Genomic DNA, 16,010 nt, shown 5'->3' with positions numbered 1-16,010 from the left:
CAGCTTCATCTTCAGCGAGGTTCAGGTGAGCAGGTAAAGACAGGCAAGGGCTTCATGAACCTGCAGGTGTCACTGAAACCGAGCAGGACCCTGTGGGGCTCCTGGGCACAAAAGCCTTTCTGTGTCCCCCGTTTCTTGATTACAGGAAACAGGCTTCATTCAGCCTCCGTGACCTTCCCTGAGTTCCAAAGGGCAGGTTGTTACTAATCACGGAAGGGAGGGGATGCAGAGACAAGGGCAGAGCAGTCAAGAAACAATACGACAGGAGGACTTCCCTGGTGGCGCAGTGGTTAAGAATCCGCCTGCCAATGCAGGGGACATGGGTTTGAGCCCTGGTCCAGGAAGATCCCACGTGCCGCGGAGCAACTAAGCCCGTGCGCCACAACTACAGAGCCTGTGCTCTAGAGCCCGCGAGCCACAACTACTGAGCCCGCGTGCCTAGAGCCTGTGCTCCACAACAAGAGAAACCACCGCAGTGAGAAGCCCGCGCACCACAACCAAGAGTAGCCCCTGCTCACCGCAATGAAGACCCAACGCAGCCAAAAATATGTATATAAGTAAATTAAAAAGAAACAATAGTACAGCCTTGGGGCAGGGTCCAGTTTTTCCCCTCAAGGGACACACAGAACAACATCTTTGAGCTGTTTTGCAGATTCTGAAGCTCAAACCGGGCAGGAGAAGTTAATTGTCTGCGGCCCACAAGCACACAGACCCCAGACCGGTTGGCACCAGAAGGTTGATGATGCGGACTCCCGATGACCTCACCACCAACCAATCAGAAGAATGTCCGCAAGCTGACCGCCCTCTTTGAACCATTCCTATAAAACTGCTCACGACCCCCTCCAGGGCGGGACACGCAGTTTGGAGGGCATTAGTCCGCTGTGGCCCCCTTTGCCTGGCAAAGCAATAAAGCTGTTCTTTTCTACTTCACCCAAAACTCTGTCACCGAATTTCGGTACCAGGGCTCAGAGGCCAAATTTCGGCTACATCACCCGCAGGCAAGGTGCACATTTCAGCGAGTTCCGCAGAGCAGGGCAGCAGTGGGGCTGTCTACAAGGCGCCCACGTGGTGTTGAAGTTGCCAGGCTCAGTTCTGTCCTCCGGGTGTTAGTTGTTCCTTTTGCGTCTCGGGACCTTGACCGACTGCGCGGTCTGTAGACCAAGGTTAGTCACAGACTGGGTAGAGAAACGCACACGGCCAGGCATGACTCTGGCTCCACACACACCAAGGGCACAGGTCAAGAGCTCCACCTTTACACAGGCTGGCGGTGTGCTGGAAAGACAAGAACCTTCCCTTCCTGAGCCCTCCTGGTTTCCCAGCCCATCCTCAGTTCTTGGAAACTCTCTCTCTGGCACACCCGCGCTTGAAGACTCAGCCCGGGGTGACTGTACCATTCAGAACTCATTTTATTGCAAATAATAGTAGTAAACGCAACTTCAAAGGGGGTACACACTAATGTGAGTTTGAGCTCTCACAACTAGATGCTTAATCCCACCTGAGCAGTGAATTTCTCCGTGGTCTGTTGAAGGCTGGAGCGCTATCTTAGATTCCCGGGGAAAGCCCTGCCATTCGACATGGTGGGGCCACGCCTACCATGACCTGGGCAATGGCACAGACTCGCTGGTTAGGCCTGAGTTCCTGGAGCTGGTCGCTTTGTATTATTCTTATTGGTTTAGATGAATCATGTCCACCCAATAGATGGCGATGGGACTAAACCCTCCCAAACAGCACGGTGCCTGTGAAGAAGATTATGGGGGAGAAAACTGGTGTCTACCACAGTGATCCTGACTGTCCCTTCTAGACTGAAGAGTCAATGTTAAATGAGACATGCACATGAGTAGGTTCATGTGTGTATTTCTCTGGGTCGCGGGCCTATGGCTTTCTTCAGTTTATTATAATAGTTTGTGACCTTAAGATAGGATTACTGCTTTAGCACCTGATTACGTATCTTGATATATGAGAAAACCATTAATGACATCTTATAAATTAGGCTAAAATTCAAATACCCTTGAGATGACTGAGGCAGCTAAACTTATTTTCAACGAGTGTCATCTCCGTTTCCGTAGAGGCAGATTCTGGGGCAGATCACAGGGGAGGGGACTTCCCTGTGCCGTCAAATCACCTCCCACCTCCAGGACGTGGCGAGCAGGGCTGCCCCGTTCCCTGAGAGATGCCCAGGGAAGCACAAGAGCTCTCAATGGGCACATGAGTCTGCAGAGCCTGGTTTCCCTTAAGTAGACCGACTTGATGGAGGGGATAGAGCTGGGAGCCATGTGCACAGGGACTGTGCCTGGTCCCCGAGGGGCCGCACGCCCATCCCTCCCCACCTGTCAGCCCGCTGGCAGGCCCCGTGAGCAGGACACCTTCCCTGGCTGATCACTTCCGGCCCACATCTGCCTCTGCTCCGCCTGAATGGCCTTCCCTGCAGCCCTGGGGGATTTTGATCCAGGATTAATGAAGGATTCAAGCAAGTTGCTAGGCTATTTCTCATCTTGGACCAAAACCTCAGGACCCTAAAGTGATGGGTGGCTGCCCAGGGCCTGCGGAAGACTTCAGTCTGTACAGGCGAATTGAGACATGGACCCAGAAGTAGTCATAATGCTTCATGATCCTGACTAGCACAGATAATTCATTAATCTGCACTAAAAACTCTCTCTTCTAGAACAATTCAGGGAGGATGCCTAAGTACATAAAATGGTCCGGACCTCATCAGTGTCTCTCTCACAAACGTCTCAAGAAAGGATTGTAATAAATATGACAGGGAAATTTATCATGGCCACCATTGCTCATTTTTTTCTCTTTTATTCCTTCTCTAGCGTTAGGAACTATATTTCTTTCCTTTCCTCTGAATCCAAGATTATGAGGAGACATCAGGTTATGATCCATCCCATGGGGAAACATCTCTGTTTCAACGCACCTCTTTGCATCAAAATCCAAATGGAAACCTAGAGGACCAGCTGGTAGAATTCATCAACCTAAAAATCCTATTCTGTCCACGACCACACATCCCTCTCCATTTACCACCGATTTGGATTCTCACTTCATCCTTCTTATCAGCAGGCTTGGGAGAGAACTGGTCCTCGTTTTTCTACGCCCATATTCTCAGGGTTATTCACTCTCATTTGCCCCAAGGCTGCCACCCTCTTGTCATTTTCGTGTCTGTTCAAGCTTTGCCCAAGCGTATTCCTCAGAACCCAAGGTCTAAGGGACGTTAGTGGGTCTAACAACATCCCTTATATTGTTAAAATAAATACCTATTATGTGCTGTGGATTGTGTTTGTATAACTGGCCCCAAGGAGACCTCATTCCGGATTTCATGAAGTTGATTACCAAAGGGCTATTTGAAAATAAAGAAGTACTCATAGCTAAAGAATTTTGGAAACATTGAATTTGTTTTTAAATAAGGGTTCCGTAGTGAGGCCTTTCTAAAACTCATTACTGTGCTCACATATACTGTTAATTTCAAGAAGACTGACCACCCCACAAACTTATGGAATCTTGGTATCGTTTCTTTGTCTGGGGGTGAGTCCACAGGTGTGCTCTGTAGGGGTGCAGTTCCAGCAATGCCATTTTCTTGGTTTGCAAGACACAGTATTCTTTGGATTCACTGCTTCTCTTCTCTAAACCCTCATGCTCAGTTTCCATAAATGCTCCTTTCTCTGTTTGCACTTTTTTAACGATAACCAGTTTCACACTTTTCTTCATACACTCTTCTCTGTAATCCTTAAGCTCCTGTTTAAAAACTCTTGATTTTTAAACAGTTTTAGCCTAACAAAAAAGTTGCAAATATAGGAGTGAATTCCTGCGTACCCTAATGTTAACATCCGTACAGCAACAGTACAAGCAGTAATTAATATTGCTTCAATACTCTGAACTAAAGAATGTGTTGGATTTCCCCGGCTTTTTCATGAAGGTCCTTTTTCTGTTGCAGGATCCAGTCTCGGATCCAAAGTGGCATGAGTTACCACCCATGAGATAACTTCTTCTTGCTCCAGAGAGTGTGAACCTTCCCCCTCCCCCCTTAAAGCTGCCCCCAGGGGCCTTCATGGCTCCCACCCACCTGCACTTAACCTCCACCAAATCACCAACTGTTCAGGCTGAATTCTTCCTCCTGGGGTCTGAAGCATCAGAATCAAGTAAGTAAGTGTTCACATCCTTTTTTTTTTTTTTTTTTTTAATTTTTATTGGAGTATAGTTGATTTACAATGTTGTGTCAGTTTCTGCTGTACAACGAAGTGATTCAGTCATACACATACATATATCCACTCTTTTTTAGATTCTATTCCCATATAGGTCATTACAGAGTATTGAATAGAGTTCCCTGTGCTATACAGCAGGTTCTTATATAGAGATATATCTATATTTACATATAGATCTAGATATACAGATATAAATAGGAAAATAAGGTACGGAAAGTAAGAGATACAGCTGTCCTTATTTGTGGATAGTATGATCAAATATACAGAATCAACCAAAACTTATCATTAGAACTAATGAGAGAGTTGTGAGATTAATGGCTACAAGATCAATTTGTGAAAATAAATGACCTTTCGGCAAATAAATCAGAGCCATAGTTTCTGCAACTGCAGTATACTGCTATTGTATGATAATGTTCCCCTGATGTAGAAGAACTTTACCTAGTGAACAGCCAATTCGACTAATGCCTAAAGAGCTAAATGATGATTTTGATTAATTTACTTCCTTTCCACCATTTACTATCCAGTATGGTGTTGGCGTAAAGCAGTAAGATTATTCAGAGCCTAGGTCTGAAGTCCAGATCTGCATCTTGGTGGACATGGGACCACAGGCAAGTTACTTAACATCTCTGAGTCCTTGCAAGAGCACCTCGGAGGACCACTGTGAGGGTTAAGTGAAAGAAATCCACTCCTGGCACAGTTTTCTATCTTCTAATCCACAGAGAAACCGTCCTCCTTTTCTTGCCTAATCACTGCCTAATCACGAGGAATACTTCCTCCTTTTCCAAACTGCGGCACTTGACCAAAAGAAATTAAAAATTCCTGGTCCACCATAAAGCACTTTCTTTATTTCTAACTGTATTTTCACAGCTGTTGAGATATTGCTTTATTGACCCTGGATTAACTTTGTAGTCTATTTCCCATAATACCACACCCAGATCCAAGTAATTGTTTTTCTCCTGCGACCCTAATACCATTACCGATTTTCTAACTTTGAATCTTCCACTTCAGATATTGAAATCCATTTAGATGATAAAAGGAGCTCATGTTGCCTCGGTTTTTACTCACCGACACACTCGTTACCACCCAGGGGCTACCTTCACACCCCTCCAAGAAACATCAGTTCCCGGTATCCATTTTACGCGAAACACAACAAAAATGGATGTATATGGCGCCATCAAAGCAACAGTGCTGCAAAGGGATCTTCGATGGGGAGTAATGTAAATTTAAAAATTTGTAGTCTCTGATAGATTTGTCCGGAATAAGACTTCAAAGTCTCCCATAGTATCGAATCCATATATGTAGAGCTTTTCTCACTTTTTTGAAAGTTGGGTAAAAGGCGTAAATTTTACACTTGAATCTTCCATCTTCAAAGTTGCCTTCCGTGCAGCAACTTACTCAATCTATAGCCTTTAAAATAAAAGCTATAATTTAACAAGTAGATTTAAAAAATAAATGGGTATTTTTCTGCTCTCCTGGATAAATGGAAACATTTGCCTCACTCCAGTATGTGGATGTACCAAGTAGGAATTTCTAGACTTAAGCTTACTTATAACTCCTGCTCACCCCCTCCTCCTTCCTCTTTTCCAGCTAGTAAATGTCATAGTGACATTTCCTTGTTTGTAATAACACATAATTTAAAGATTTTGACTGGGTCATTTTGCCTTTTCCATCAATCTTTTTCTTGACTCTCCTTAGTTTAACACCTCTACAACCCAGGAGAGAGTACGTGACGTGACAGCTCAGAGCTCCACCAAGGATTCTGCAAATTATTATGTGGATCCTGATGTGTCTAGAATTAAAATAGATACTTTAAGAATACAGGACTATTTAGAAAGATTAAGGGGTTTTGATAATGTCCTGGTGAACCATAGCTTAAAGAGAACAGGAAGTTTTATTGAGGCAGAATCACTAAAATGTGTGAGACAGGAAATATAGGTTTTCTTTGCCTATATTTCTTGGCCTGTTTCTTCAAAAAACTTCATTGTTTTATAATGAGAAAATTTATAACTCTCTTGCTCTACTGATCCGACTGGATTTTGGAAGGGTTGCCTCTCTTAACCCTAGTCAAACTCAGAGACGAGAAACTCAGCACACATGGATATTATGGAATTTATTATTTTCACTTAGGAAATCAACATCATTAATCAATAAAGCTTTGCTAAAAACACTTTAAAAAACCTGGTGGAGGGCTTCCCTGGTGGCGCAGTGGTTAAGAATCCGCCTGCCAGTGCAGGGGACACGGGTTCGACCCCTGCCGGGAAGATCCCACATGCCGCGGAGCAGCTAAGCCCATGCGCCACAACTACTAAGCCTGCGCTCTAGAGCCCGTGAGCCACAACTACTGAGCCCACGTGCCACAACTACTGAGACTGTGCTCTAGAGCCCACAAGCCACAACTCCTGAAGCCTGGGCACCTAGAGCCCGTGCTCTGCAACAAGAGAAGCCACCGCAATGAGAAGCCCGCGCACCGCAAGGAAGAGTAGCCCCCGCTCGCCACAACTAGAGAAAGCCCGCATGCAGCAACGAAGACCCAGTGCAGCCAAAATAAATAAATTAAAAAAAAATACCCTTTAAAAAAAAAAAACTTGGTGGATCCCTCACTATTTGGATCCACTCTCCTATCACCGAAGTTCTTCTGCATTGTCATCATCATTCACAAATATTTACTGGCCATGAACTAAGGGCAAGGTTCTAGCTCCTGTTCCAGGAATAAAAATATATGGAAAAATACAGAGTTGGCTCCCAAGTTTTTTTTAATAATATAGCTGAGTAGACAAGCACAAAATATATTTAGAAATATAATGTTAGTATTTTCTAGGCCCCTAACATTTCTAACCTAACACAATAAACACTTTAATAAAAGTGGCTAAACATGGAAATGCTGATTCCTTGGTAACAGCCACAAAGCCAGTTGAGAGCCTAGCTGACCGTGGGAAGCCCACTCTCTTCTTTCCTATTTCAATCCTCCTCTCCAAATGAATGGCACCACAATTTCTAATCACAGATCAAAGAAATGAGGGACCATTACGTGCAAACTACGACGAAGACCCTTTTCCCAAAATGAAAGACTTCCAGTGATTTGTCACCATTACATGGCTACTCAGAGTGTGCTCTGAGGGGAGAAACTACCAGAGCAGGACAAGAAGAAGATGCTATCTGAAGTGGACAGCTGACCCAAGATGCTGGACCAGGCCTGTATACAAAAAAAAAAAGGGTGCTCTTAGGATGACCACCGATAGCAGCATTGGGGGGCTTTCTAAGAAATGCAGAATCTCGGGCCCCATGCCAGAACTACTCAATCAGAATATGCGTTCTTACGAGAATGCCTAGGTGAGGAGTGTACACAGCAAGGTTTGAGAAGCACCACGCTAGAGGGGATTTTAGCATGAAGGGTGAATTTGCCAAGAGTTCCCACTTTCCTTGGATACACATGAGCACGTAAGCAACCTCCATACTTAATGAGTAAAGAAAATGGAAACTTTCCATTTTGGCGAGGCTGCCCGTGTTCTTTAGATAAAGCACCATCTCAAGCGAAGCACTGTGTCCTCCACTGCCCAGCAGAAACCCCAGCGCTTCCGTGAATCCTTTTCAAATCACAGAAGCCAAGATACATCCTCTCAATACACACACTGCGCTTAGGGAGCATCCCCCCTTACACATATCACCAACTGCCCGGTGTTCTCAGAGATGTAAGGTAACTCCAAGTAGAAAGAGAACCAAGCTTAACTGTATCTTCCTAACTCGGTTTCAACTGAGGCACCAAAAGTTAAGAAGAGTAATGATGGTAGCCAAGCATCCCTACAGCCTAAGAGGTCCGTTAGACTAGTAATACAGGAAATGATAAAAGGGTTTGAAGTGGAGAGCACACAATAGCCATCATCCACCTGAGAGGAAGCTTCCAATACAGAGAGTTGGTGGAATTCTCTGGAATCTCCATCCTTCCGGTGGAGAAGGATGTACAACCGGATGAGGAAAAGCAAAGCTGTTGGTTGTCTCTGAGAACAGAGTTCCCCTCAGGGAGCTTGAAATGGGGCCCCCCGAAGCATAAAGCAGTGGTACCCAGACCCCTCCTGGAAAAATTTAAAATCAAGGAGCTGAACCCAGAGTGCCTCTCAGGCAGCCAGATGTGAAGGGTGAGCAAGCCGTACCCGTAATGGTGACGGGACATGAGATGCTTCTCGGGAACCAGAAATGGACCACGTGGGAGGTGGAAGCCAGGAGCCCCAGCCAACGGAGCAAAGTACCTAGCCCAGGGTGACACCAGGAAGCGTGAGGATGGGGACGCTATCACAGCTGGGGAAGATGCTACAGTCACCCATCAATATCCTGTGTGAGCACATTCAAAGAAAACGCCCTGAAAACACCCCACGAAAATAAAAGGTCACTTTTACGCATTTGCCACACCTAGAGCAATCTGTGACCCTCCATATTCGCTCTGCCTTTCCCCTCATTTCTTCCCTGTCTGAACTCAGCCTTGGAGAAGTGACAAATGGGGACTGGTGGGTGCAGAAGAGGAAGAAGAAACGTGCCAGGAAGGAGGCACAGAGAAGCCGCCCCCCAACCCGTCCCACAGGCTTCTAGACCTCAAACAGGTCAAGCTGAGAGAGAGGAGAAGCCTGTCTTAAGCTTATTACAGTAGACTGGCCTGGGCATTTTAACTTCTGAAATCACACTACTTGTAACAGAAAAGGACCCAGCAAAAGCTAAATAGCTTCACAAATCTGGGTACAAACTAGCCAAAGATTTGTTTTGAAGGCACAGGTGGAAAAAAATAAGGTCGTTTCATGAAAGCTCCATGAGTCCAGGGCATTCAGAAGAACGCTGGGAATTCATTGAAGAAGGAGGTCGGGTCTCAGGCTTATTGAAGCCCCCAGGTGCTTTACACATTCCACATCATTTTTCCTAGAGCTCATTTGATAGCGAAAACTGTAGAAACCCCCCAAAGTAGCTCAAATTAAAAAGCAAAGCAAAAACAATAACAAACAAATGTATTATGGATGTAATCTAGATATTCTGGGCAGTGGAGACCTTGTCCGACCCTCATCTTGAACTTATATCCAATGTTACATCAAACGACCCAACTCCAATTGCCACAGGTCTAGCCATATAGCCCATCAGTGAGCCCACAGGTTTTCTTGCTACTTCTCTGAAAAGTGAGATACAACACCCAACGTTTCTATTCTGTTCCCCAACCCACATCTCCTGGCCGCCAGCAACATCATATTTTCTTCCTTGTTCCCTTTTATCTCTTGCTATAAAGCCTCACACATACGCTCTATTTTTCTGACAAGTTCAGCTCTGGCGAGCTCTGTCCACTAATAACCTAGAACGTAGCCATCAGTCCCACTCCTGCTTAGAAAACAATTCAGTGACTTTTGTTTCCCCCTCACTTGTGTCTCTTGAGATACACAGCAAGAATGCAAAGAAGCTTATCAAAAAGTCTGTTCAACCAAAACAGTTCTATTTGGTAGGAATGGGGAGAGGGAGTGAAAAATAGGAAATCTTGGTAGTAATTACAGAGTTTTCTTTATTTTCTATCAATTTTACATATTGGACATCTCAGGAAACAGAAGGAGCCTATGAGGAAATAAAGGGGAGTAGAGACAGCTTTACGTGAACTGTACCCAGAAAGTCTGAAAGCGAGGCCGGGTCCTCTGAGTCTCAGGGGTCATCGTGTCTGTCACCTCTGCTGCTCCCCCCTCCCCTTTCTCCCAACAGTTATTCTTAGCAGCCCATGACCGTACATGGCTGTCAGAGTCTCTGTGATCTTACCTGTGAGCCCTCTGTCCTCTGATGGGTGTCTCTTAGCTCAAATTTCCAAGAGAGTGTTTGACTGGCTCAGCACATCCTGGGGATTTATCCCCCTGAGAGCACGCGTTCGGCCCTGGTCTAAACAGCTGTATCAGGAGAAGGTCGAGTCCTCTGTTTCAAACAGGAAAGGAGGGGCGTGGGCAGGGCTCTACTGTCACAGACCATAAATGGCCCAGGAAGCAATGAATAGCATCTCTGGTACACACATGTCCAGCTGGGAGTTGACGAGTCAATTAAGAAAGGAATGTTGCACCACCACAAAAGTGGATAGAGCCGGGAGAAGATGATACACATGGCTTTATTGTTTTTATTTGTTTCGTATTGTGTTCCTCTTGATGATTTCTCAGACTCTTGACTGTTATGCAGAGGAAATTAAGCTGCAGAGTTCCTGTACTGGAAAGAACGAGACTCTATTCTCACGGGTTCCAAATAAAAAGCACCAGAAGCCAATACAGACAATGTGAAGTAATAACTGTCTATCAGAATTCTATGTGTCCCTCAGTTGCCAAAGATCACAGTTATCAATCAGGGAAGAAGAAAAAGTGTGTTGCACTAAGCCTTGAGTCTGCGTGCTATTTCTATGACTGTAGGACACATGCTATGACCCGGCTAAACACTACTGACCACTCTTTTCTCTGACCAACTGCAATCCTGCAATGTAGCTGTACTCATGTTTCACACCCCCTGGTATTTTATGCTGTTGTTTCCTGTCTCATCTGTGAAAATCCTATCTCACTCATAAAAGTAGCAGTTTTTTGGTTTTTTTTTTAAGAATAGTAAACAAGGAGTCCAATGCCTATGAAATACATAAATAAACCTCAGCACTGAGGAAAGGAATAGATAGACTTAGGGGTTGAAACTTACTGAATAACAAAATGCATTACTATTTATTTATACATTTTCAGTTTGAACACATTTTCTTGCTTTCTACCCCCGCCCCCCACCCCCGTGACTACAAGTGTTTGCATATAATCATGGAGCTCCATTTCCTCAGTTTAAAAAAAAAAGGAGAAATAAAAACTTAGGTATCTACCCTAGTAGCTGTTATGAAGATGAAATAAGATAACATTCAGGAAAAAGTTGTGAAAAGTGGAAGGACAGAGAAAGGCATCTCAAACTGTTGATGGCCTCTTCATTTCATTTAGGACCTTCCAGTCTTCAGGCCTCAAGTTTATGTCAGATATTCATAGTGTTTGTTTTTACGCTAAAGTGTGAAGGACTCCCACTGGCTTAGAGTTTCCATTGAGTACATTTTACTATAGAAATGCCTTTGATTTCTACGCCCAGGGATGTCTTAATAATGGCAATCATTTTGCCTTGGCTCTTCCTAGGGTTGAAATGTCACCAGCAAGTAAGAGCTTGATGGGGCTCTGAAACCTAGTGAATGTCCTCAGTTTTCACATAATGAAAAAAAAAAAAAAAAAGGCCCAGAGAGCTGCAGCTACTTCCCTGAGACTCAATCCAAACAGGAGGCACAGCTCAACCAACTGTGAGATCCAGTCATCCCCCTTTTCCCTTAATTCCACATTCCTCCACCGAACGAGTTTTTCCACATCTGAACTCATACGTTTGAGATGACTTTAGCAAAGGCCCCATGCATCTTCATCTTTTATTTTATGAAAAATAAAATTAAAAAATATGAACTTGTTCTGCTGCATTCACATTTTGTCAGATATAATTTTTAATTATCTAGTAATGTCTAAATATCTTATGTCTTCTTAACTGCATATGAAAATTTCATTTAAAAAAAAGGAAGACAGAAGTGAGGGATTAACAGGTACATACTACTACATATAAAGTAGATAAACAACAAGGTTCTCCTGTATAGCACAGGGAACTATATTTGATATCCTGTGATAAACCATAATGGAAAAGAATCTGAAAAAGAATATATATATGTATAATTGAATCACCTTACTGTACTCCTGAAATTAACACATTGTAAATCAGCTATATTGTTCAATAAAAAATTGTTTTAAATTTTAAAAATAAAAAAAGGAGGATAGAGACACTTGAAAGAGCATTATAATCATGTAGCATGAAGACAATTCAAACTTTCTAAGGCCCTAAAATGTGGGGAGGGGATGAGTGACGTGTCAGATAACTTTCCTCCACCTCTGTTGACTAAATACAGATTTCCAGGCCCTTAGTCAAAAGTAATATGAGATTTGGGATCTACAAAATTCCAATCCCTCTGTTTCCTTCACAAGATACAAGATGCGAGATCTTTAAAATACTGCACTTGAGGGACAGCTTTTGACTTAAAACAATCCAACCTGTTAGACCAGAAAAACATTTACTTCTCATTTACTGCCCTCTATTCCTGGTTAACTTATGCATGAGCTTATCTTTGTTCTATGCATTTTACTGAGAAAGCGAGAGGACAATGCAAAATTTAAAAATCAATAAAACGTAACCCAAAATAACATAAATAGATTTTCACTAATATTCTGGAAGTCATTAAAGCAATTTATGTTTCATGCATTCCATTAAACTTTCTAAAATTCTCCAGGATGATTTAGATTCTGGGTAGCTAAAAGAATTTACATATATATTTTTTTATTTATATGGGTTTCTTTTCCTATTTCTTTCAGAAATTACTAACCACACAAGGAAGGTCCCTGTTTAGCATGAAGAACCATGGTTGGCAAGACAAACCCTGACCAGGACACACCCTTGGGAACATTAAATACCAGTGAAGTGTCCTGAGGCTGATACAGCATGTGGCCCTTGACTTTGTGTGCAAATAAAGAAGACAGACGTGAACAGCCTGGTTCCATGGAATCTGCCAAGTCTGGGAACCAGGGAACGAAAATTGAGTCTTGACTCCCTCATGAACTACTTATACCCTGTTGGAGCTCAGGTTTTATGAAATGAGAGGATTGAGCAAAATTACCTGAGCAAAATTATCTTTGGTTTTTATTTAATTTTTTAACTTTCTAGACAATTCTATAGGTTACATTCCATTTACAGTTATTACAAAATATTGGCTTTTAAAATACAGAGGATTCTCTTGAAATAATACCATTTGCAGCAATGCGGATGGACCTAGAGATCATCACACGAAGAGAAGTCAGAAAGACAAATACCATATGATGTCACTTATATCTGGAATCCAAAAGAGGACACAAATGAACTTATCTACAAAACAGCAACAGACTCACACGCATTTTTTTAAATCTTAAGAATTGCCTCAAAAAAAAAAAAAAAAAAAGAATTGCCTCTATTAAGGGAGGGCATCAGGAAGTATGTAATAATCCAGGAAAGAGAGAATGAGAAGGTAAGAAAAAAATGAAGCAACGGTGGGCAAACTTGGGAAATAAATTGGAGAAAAAATAAAACCATCACAGAAATTAAGGGGAAACTGGAATAGGAACAGAAGCAAAAAAGATACTGGCATACATTGGCAGCTACATGGATGGACCTAGAGATTATCACACTAAGTGAAGTAAGTCAGAAGGAGAAAGACAGATACCATATGATATCACTTATATATGGAATCTAAAATATGACACCAATGAACTTACCTATGAAACAGAAACAGACTCACAGACATAGAGAATGGACTTGTGGTTGCCAAGGGGGAGGGCATACGGGGGAGGGATGGATTGGGAGTTTGGGATGAACCAATGCAAACTATTGTATATAGAACGAATAAACAGCAAGGTCCTACTGTATAGCACCGGGAACCATATTCAATATCTTGTGATAAAGCATAATGGAAAAGAATATGAAAAAGTATGTATACATATGTATACCTGAATCACTGCTGTATGGCAGAAATTAACACTACACTATAAATCAACTATACTTCAAATAAATAAATTAATTAATTAATAAACAAAATAAAATAAAACAAAGAGGATTCTCTCTTAATGGGAAAAACAGGCACTCCCACAGAGGATGACAGATGTCAGTGGTCAGGATCAGGGAAGCTGGGAATTCAGTAAGAGCTGTCGGCTGAGGTCCTGGTAGGTACAGGGATCAGAACAGGTAGAAAGGTCTGAAATTCAAGCCAAAAGACAAGCTCGAGAGTGGTACCTGCAACCAGGAGTTACGATGGACACCTTGTCAGGTGAATTCTAGATCTGTGATGTGCTCACTCCCAGGCCAGAACGTGTGAGGGAGGAGAAAAGGCAGGACGTGAACCACGTTACGACAGCGATAAATCACAATTCACAAGCCTCGCGTGTGTCTGTGATGCCCAGAGCAGCTTGTGAGTCACGGCTGATCTAACCACTAGGAAGGCTTCCTAAGGAGAGGAAGTCGGTGATTAAGCTGTGTCCCCAAATCCGGTAGGGAAATCCTTTAACCCGTGAAAAGGAGGAGGAGGTGCTTAATTCCAAAAAAGAAAAAGTGCGGACTGAGGAAAAGTTTGGAAAGTGGGTGAAATGGCTCATGAAGCGAAGCTCTGCGGATCTAAACTGGAAGGGGCAGGAAAGAGTGGGAAATGAGGAGTTATCTTGGAGAAGGGATATCATTAAATTGGCTTGTGTTTTCTGTGAAAGGGGGAAAAAGGAACAAATGAGAACCTTTCGATTTAACAAGTTATCATTTATCAGAATGTGAATTTTGGAGACCATACATTGGGGGGAAAAAAGAGAGACGGAGAGGAAAGAGTGACAAAAGAAGATATGAAAAAAGACTGAGAACCAACAAGAAGAGTGGTTCACAGAGATTTAAAGAGTCCTGGGGAGGGGAAGGTAGGAGGGTAAAGCAATACTGGGAGAATGGCACCAGCTGGCCTTTCTTTCCTGGATATGGTCTCAAAGTGCAGAGGAGCATTTAATTTTGTACTAACGATTTAGAAAAACAGAAGCCTGGGCTGGGAGTTCTCCTGAAGGAAGAGGAGTGAAGTGGGGGGGACGCGGCGGTGGCAGCACCGACAATGGGTTTTCTTGGAGGATTTTTTGGTCCCATGTGTGAGATCGATGTTGTCCTTAATGATGGGGAAAACAGGAAAATGGCGGAAATGAAAATGGAAGTTGGCAAAGTAGAAAAGCGCTATCTTTTCTATGATGGAGAATCTGTTTCAGGAAAGGTAAACGTAGCCTTTCAGCAACCTGGAAAGAGGCTAGAACACCAAGGAATCCGAACTGAATTTGTAGGTCAAACGGAACTTTTCAATGACAAGAGTAATACTCACGAGTCTGTAAACCTAATGAAAGAACTAGCCTTACCTGGAGAACTGGCTCGGAGCAGAAGTTATGACTTTGTATGTACGCAAGTTGAAAAGCCACGCGAATCTTATATCGGTGCCAATGTCTGCTTAAGGTATTTCCTTAAAGTGACAATAGCAAGAAGACTGACAGACTTGGTAAAAGAATATGTATGACCTTATTGTTCACCAGCCTACTACCTATCCTGATGTCAACAACTCTATTAAGATGGAAGTGGGCACTGAGGATTGTCTACACATAGAATTTGAATATAATAAATCAAAGTATCATTTAAAGGATGTGACTGTAGGAAAAATTTACTTCTTATTATTATTCTTTTTTTTTTTTTTTTTTTTTTTTTTCAGGCTACAGACATGCAGGCTCAGTGGCCATGGCCCACGCGCCCAGCCGCTCCGCAACATGTGGGATCCTCCCGGACCGGGGCACAAACCCGCGTCCCCTGATTGGTAGGCAGACTCTCAACCACTGCGCCACCAGGGAAGCCCCATGAGATCCTTTTTAATTCTAGTCCTTGTTGATGAGGAAGACAGGATGTACTTCAAGCAGCAGGAGATCATTTTGTGGAGAAAAGCTCCCGAAAAACTGAGGAAACAGAGGGCAAGCTTTCACCAGAGAGTTGAATCGCCAGAATCACAGGCATCTGCTGAGCCGCCTGAAATGTGAACGGAATAGGAGAAAAAAAGAAGAAAAAACCTCCTACATCCCTTGAGATTTAAGCGCGGCAGGTTAAAGATGGTCGCAGCATGTAGGGCGGGGGAAAAAGCCAAAACCCCATTTATGATAGCCTTCCTTTATCTTACAGCGCTGAGTTTATTTTATG

General features: G+C 43.2%; 1 pseudogene; it reads left to right on the top strand.

The window, feature by feature from the left end:
- The first annotated feature begins 8,259 nt into the window (after window positions 1-8,259).
- LOC136128278 (vacuolar protein sorting-associated protein 26A pseudogene) lies at window positions 8,260-15,496 on the top strand (annotated as a pseudogene).
- The last annotated feature ends 514 nt before the right edge of the window (window positions 15,497-16,010 follow it).

The sequence above is a fragment of the Phocoena phocoena genome, chromosome 9 (genome assembly GCF_963924675.1).
Source record: "Phocoena phocoena chromosome 9, mPhoPho1.1, whole genome shotgun sequence".
Classification (NCBI taxonomy): Eukaryota; Metazoa; Chordata; class Mammalia; order Artiodactyla; family Phocoenidae; genus Phocoena; species Phocoena phocoena.
The sequence above is the reverse complement of the archived record's forward strand: the minus strand, read 5'-3'. Positions and strand labels throughout refer to the sequence as shown.